Source organism: Xyrauchen texanus, chromosome 17 (genome assembly GCF_025860055.1).
Source record: "Xyrauchen texanus isolate HMW12.3.18 chromosome 17, RBS_HiC_50CHRs, whole genome shotgun sequence".
NCBI lineage: Eukaryota > Metazoa > Chordata > Actinopteri > Cypriniformes > Catostomidae > Xyrauchen > Xyrauchen texanus.
Window position 1 is genome coordinate 38,203,714 of NC_068292.1, and position 6,668 is coordinate 38,210,381.

Sequence of the window (6,668 nt, forward strand, 5' to 3'; positions counted from 1 at the left end):
TGCATGTGGCGAGAAGAAAGTATGTGGGAAAAAACCTTTACTGCACATGCAGGTTGCAATGAGAAAGGCCAGACTGCAATTTTATTTTTAGTCATGAAAGTCACCAAAAGATGTTTCCCTGAAATAGAAGCAGAAGCTGTGCAAAGCTTATACTAAGAGTTTTAACTTTTTCAATAGATCACAGGTAATTACATTTTGACATAAACGTTTGTGTTTAGCAGGAGCCGAGTGGGTGGGCAAGCAATCTTTTTAAGAGTTTAAGAAAACTCCAATGAAACAGTAAGTTGAAAGTCAATATATTTTTCTGCTGTAAGGAACTTCAACATCCTCTAAAGCTGCCTTGAGATCAAAGACTTGACCTTTCCGACTGGACACAGAACTGTGAATGTGCCTCTTCCCCCTACAGTAATTGTTATTACTGTAACAATTCTGCTATAATAATGAAGTACAGTAAAAACCACAGTAAAAATAAGTTTTACTCCTAAAAAAATGTATGGTGATTTTGAAACATATGTATATAATCATGAGGACTCACATGAAATGAAGACTCCAGTCAACTAATTAAAGCTGTTTTATTCTACAAGGAGAGGGCCCCCTCATGGGGGCTGCCACATTTTAACCATTACATTTTATTTACACTTGATTCATTTTAGTCACCCCTCAGACTGTGTATACTTGATAATAGTGCCAGTCAACTTAATTTATTATACTACAGGATTATGTAGTGATAATAAAACCTCTAAAAAAAGTATTCACCCTTTGCCATTATAACAGCTTTGCACACTCATCCAACTTCATGAGTGCCACTGCAGCCGGTCCTGCTCAACACGCTCCGAGTGGGATTCGAACCGGCTTCTTCGATATGGGAGGCGCGCATGCTAACGAGGATGCTAAAGGCTACAACCTCTAGAGCCAGTCGCTAGTGATCCTCCTGAGGCCAGGGGAGTGAGGTTTACACACACTGCACAGCATGTGCCAGCTGGCTACCGTTACACTCACCTCCCTAAACCTCACTCCCATCCGGGTCATGGCACCAATGTAACTGGACCTACTCGACCAACTCTGAGCGGGATGCGAACCAGCATTTCCGGCATTGGAGGTGGGCACGCTAACAAGGAGGCTAAAGGCTACAGCCTCTAGCATCAGTCGCAAGTGCGCCGGCCAGGGGAGGTTTACACACACTGCACAGCTACCGTTGCAACACCTGGAATGCTTTTCCAACAGTCTTGAAGGAATTCCTATGTATTCTGGTGTTATGTTGACAGATCTCCTTCACTATTTGGTTCAACTTTCAAAAATAAACTTTTTTTGTTAAACAACTTGTTTTTGACATACCTCAGTCCAAAAAAAAAAAAAAGCATAGAACAAAGCCGCACGTCCCACTGATGCAGGCAGATAAAGCTCCCACGCTGTTACAGCTCTTTCTCTCCCATCACACCGAAGTGACCTGTTCCCTCTCTGACATCTCACTTCTCTTTGAGGTGAGTGTAAGATATGCTGACCCCTGAAACCAGTTCTCTCTCATAGGCATCATTTAACTCTATGATGTATCTCTTTGATTTTTTTATTTTATTTCATGCACCCTTTTTGTTTGCCCACTATGGGTAAATTCACTGTACAGTTGTGCCACTTCTGCGTGTGGCATTTTTTTTGCATGCCATTTTTCTTTTCTTATTTACTAACCATCCAAAGTGATAAAATAGTATTAAAATTAAGTAATTGTCATTCCTTTCAGTGCAAACATGCCTCCTTTAAGTATTTATGTAAATTAGGCTCATTATAGGTTGTGCTTTTTTGACAAAAATTGCCCCGGGACAATTTATATTGCACTATTACTGCCAGATGAAAGCAGGCAGTAAAATACATTTGGATTAAAAGGGATGTTTGTGTTCATTTTCTGTTGATTATGTCAGCAGTAACTCATCAAATAATGATCAAATTATGGAGAAGAGCATTATAAACTGCAATATTTTCTATTTAGAAAGTAATAAAGAGAAAGGGGAAAAAGGCTCAATTTACATTTTCTTTCATTGTTTAAGCATTTTATTTACATCTTGAATATTTGAAATGCAGATGTGAGCAGCACTGAAATACCCCTTTTATCTGATTGGACAACTTGCCCCGTCTTCTGTAGCCTACTGCCTTCAGCTAGAATTAGAGTTGGGATTGCTCTGCAAATTTGTTCAAATATTCATTAAATATTGTCCCGAACCACCTTTATCTGTGAACTCTGCATGCCATATTGTTACGACCCCTAGGGTAGTCTAAGGGTTTGAGGGGGTAACATTTTAATTGTAAATGGATTTAAGGTGTGTGTTGGGTGGGCATATGACAAAAGCAACCAGGCAAGTAAAAGGTAAAAAAGGTCATTTATTCTTAGTTGTATCACCGTAAAGAAAAGTCAATGATAACTGAATTGGGTGTTTACCTGTTATGCAAAGAACATACTAATAATGAAACCAGAGGGAAAAAGGACATGAGTGGAGCCAAAGAAAAGAAAGAATCAAAGCAAAACAATTCTAACTTGTTTTTATAGCCCTCTAATCTCACTAAATTGTTAGTTCAAACAAATGCAAGAAAGAAAATAAAACAGGTCTTCAGCGTTGGAAACGCCAATGTCTAAACTATTCTGCCTGCTCTCAAAAAACACCAAAAGTACAGGGGTTGGCACTCACTCCTAACCTAAGGTGTCTAATACAAATAACAGTCTATGTGGTGCAAGGTGTATGTCACGTGATGTCTTACCTGTCCACTTTTCCACTCTGGTTAGATGAGCAGCGAGTTATATAAATAATACTGATGAAAAGTCACATAAACAACGAATGTGTAACGAGTGACTTTGTCAGTATACAAAAAGAATGTACAAGGTCACAAAGAACCAGGAACAATACACAAAATCAGAAGCTAACAAGCAAAGCTGTCATCGTGCTGTTGTGAGGTGTTGCCTCTAATGGACAATGCTTGAGAGATCACAAGCCACCTCACTTGGCCATATGCTGACTGGAAGTTGGTCTATTATATATTCTTTTTATTTTTATTTAAACTTTGTATGATTTTGCTATAACTGTGTATTCGTGTCCTATTGATAAATGTAATAAAAAAGAGTTATGTTGCTTTGAATAAAAGTGAATGATAAATACATTTTTAGGCATCATGAACATATCATTTGAATAGCTAAGATTCGGACACAATGCGATACTGTAAGAACTGTCCCTGTTATTGGGAAGTCTAATCGCCCATCTCCATAAGTGCAATGTTAAATTGCTGATAGAGTGTACTAACTCAGCCTGGATGAGCATTTAGTAAATATATTATTAACCCTTGTAAGACCTTGGGGACATTTTGTTCTTTTTATTTTAATTTAATTTGTATTTATTTATTTAGATCATTTTGGCTGTGTTAATGCCAATGTCATAAGTTTGTCATAAAAGGTGTGTATTTTGGGGGAATATTGATATTTCAACCTCAGTTCCTATAATACATCTATAATACTCTGTGTACACAAAATACTAACACTCAGGACCTTAAGGACAAAAATGTCCCCATTGAAACCCATTAAAACTGCAATATTTGATCCCAGTGCCATTAAAGCATAAAATCATGAATTCTATGATATTATGCTTCTTTAATTCCAAAGACCTGGCTTCACATTTTAACTTTTCTTTTCACCAGATGGCGCCATTTTTCTCATGTCTAGTCTATTTTTCCTATTTTCTGTTAGCTATAATAGTCAAGTCAAGTCAAGTGGTTTTTATTGTCGTTCAACCATATACAGATAGTACAGCACATAGTGAAACGAGACAACGTTCCTTCAGGACCATGGTGCTACATAAAACAACATAGGACAAACACAGAACCACATGAGACTACACTAAATAACATACCTATATAAAGTGCACATGCAAACGTGTGCAAAATGTATGGGACAGTACAATGAATTACTAAAAATTAACAGGACAATAGGCACAGTGATAGACAGTGCAGCGCCGACCAGTACACAGTAGTGCAAAAAGATGACAGTTTCTAAAAATGCCAAATGTAAACATAACATACTATGAGATAGTCTTCTATTTTATTCTAGTTATTGAGGTAGCAGCCAGTTATGAAGTGACAAAAATTAAAGTGCAACTCAGTGTGTGTGTGTGTGTGTATCAGTCCAGTCTCTGAGTATTGAGGAGTCTGATGGCTTGGGGGAAGAAGCTGTTACACAGTCTGGCCATGACGGCTCGAATGCTTCGGTACCTCTTGCCAGACAGCAGGAGGGTGAAGAGTTTGTGTGAGGGGTGTGTGGGGTCATCAACAATGCTGGTTGCTTTGCGGATGTAGTGTTTTTTGTAAATGTCTCTTATGGAGGGAAGAGAGACCCCGATGATCTTCTCAGCTGTTCACACTATATCCTCTGCAAGGCTTTGCTGTCCGAAACGGTGCAAGTCCCAAACCAGGCAGAGATGCAGCTGCTCAGGATGCTCTCAATAGTCCCTCTATAGAATGTAGTGAGGATGGGGGGTGGAAGATGTGCTTTCCTCCGCATTCGAAGAAAGTAGAGACGCTGCTGGGCTTTCTTGATAATAGAGCTGGTGTTGAGGGACCAGGTGAGGTTCTCCACCAGGTGAACACCAAGGAATTTGGTGCTCTTGACGATCTCCACTGAGGAGCCGTCGATGTTCAGCGGAGAGCGGTCACTGTGCTCTCCTAAAGTCAACAAACATCTCTTTTGTTTTGTCCACTTTCAGGGACAGGTTGTTGGCTCTACACCAGTCCATTAGCCGCTGCAATTCCTCTCTGTATGCTGACTTGTCGTTCTTGCTGATGAGACCCACCACGGTCGTGTCATCGGCGAACTTAATGATGCGGTTCGAGCTGTGCATTGCTGCACAGTCGTGAGTCAGCAGATTGAACAGCAGTGGACTGAGCACACAGCCCTGGAGGGCCCCAGTGCTCAGTGTGGTGGTGGTGGCGATGCTGTTACAGATCCAGACTGACTGAGGTCTCCCAGTCAGGAAGTCCAGGATCCAGTTGCAGAGGGAGGTGTCCAGGCCCAGCAGGTTCAGCTTTCCAGTCTGGTGCTGAGGAATTATTGTGTTGAATGCTGAGCTGAAGTCTATGAACAGCATTCAAACTTATGAGTCCTTTTTATCTAGGTGGGTCATATGTTGAACGGGGAGGTTGGTGCACTATAGAGCACTGCAGGCCAATTGAATAAATGATGCAGCTAAAATGGTGTGGGTGTGATTGTATGGATGTCAGAATGTGTTTTTTTATTTGTGTTTTGAGAAATGTATGTGTATGTGTGTGTGTGTGTAAAAACAACAGTGACATTATGTAAACAAACTGGCATTTAAAGGGAAAGAGGAAAATAATATGAATATATAATATTTATATGGCAGTTTTTTGATGTGGATATTTTTGTCCTCTAAGATCCTGAGTGTTTTTTTTTTTAATCTGACACTGCACAAAAAATAATAATGCATTCCCCTTAGCATTTTGTATATGGAAAATTATTCATTTTTTTGTTAGGGGGGGTTCATAAAAAACAACAGTGGCATTATGTAAACAAACTGGCATTTAAAGGGTTAAAATCATGAACATTTATGAATATTTGGTAGTTATGATCGACACTGATGTTGGTTTAAAAATGAACCGATTGAAAGTGGAAAATTATATTAATATAGAATATTTGTATGGCAGTTTTTTGATCTGGACATGTTTGTCCTCTCAGGACCTCTGAGTAACTTTTTTTTATTGATGCAAGTGTTGTGTTAAATACAAAGTGAAACAACTTTTTAAAATTACATTTATCAATGGGACGTGGCACTACAGTCACTACAAAATCAATGTTATTAAAAATACAAAATAATATATAATCAGAGTTGGGGAGTAACGGAATACATGAAACGAGATTACGTATTTAAAATACAAAATATAAGTAACTGTATTCCACTAAAGTTACAATTTAAATCGCAGAGAAATATTTGGCATACAGAGTGAGGGAGTAATCTTAATAAACATCTTAATAATGTGTGTAAAAAAAAAAATTTGTCATCGTATTAATTATTATAACACTCGATAATTCTCGTGACAAAAGTGTTAATAATTAGTGTTTTTACCCTATGCAAATTCGACGCTTAATGAAACTATAATCAGCACATGATCAGCACAGATGCTACTACAGTCAGCGGCACATGTCAGAGTCAATTGTTTTATATGAGATCACAATGGCTTCTTCCTCCAGGGGCGCACGGTGGCCCAGAATGTCATATCCCCCATTGAACCGTAATCAAGTCTCAGAAAGCTTTTTGTCTTATTGCTAACACGTGTATACTGATAAATATAGTCTGTTAAGTATATTAATTGCCTAGATTGGTTCCTGACATGCAAATTGGAATCTGTCCAAACAAAGTCAATACAATTATTTAAAAATAAAACATTATACAGCAATCTATGATTGGTCCACCCTGACCAGCGATGAGAAAAGTAACAGTTATAATGTGACAACGCTACTCGCTTCAGCAACGCTCAAAACATAACACATTGAATAGAGACTTAAAGAACAAACAATTTAATTAAAAATACCAATATAAAGTAAAAAAATAAAAATAAATAAATAAATGTATATATATATATATATATATATATATATATATATATATATATATATATATATATTT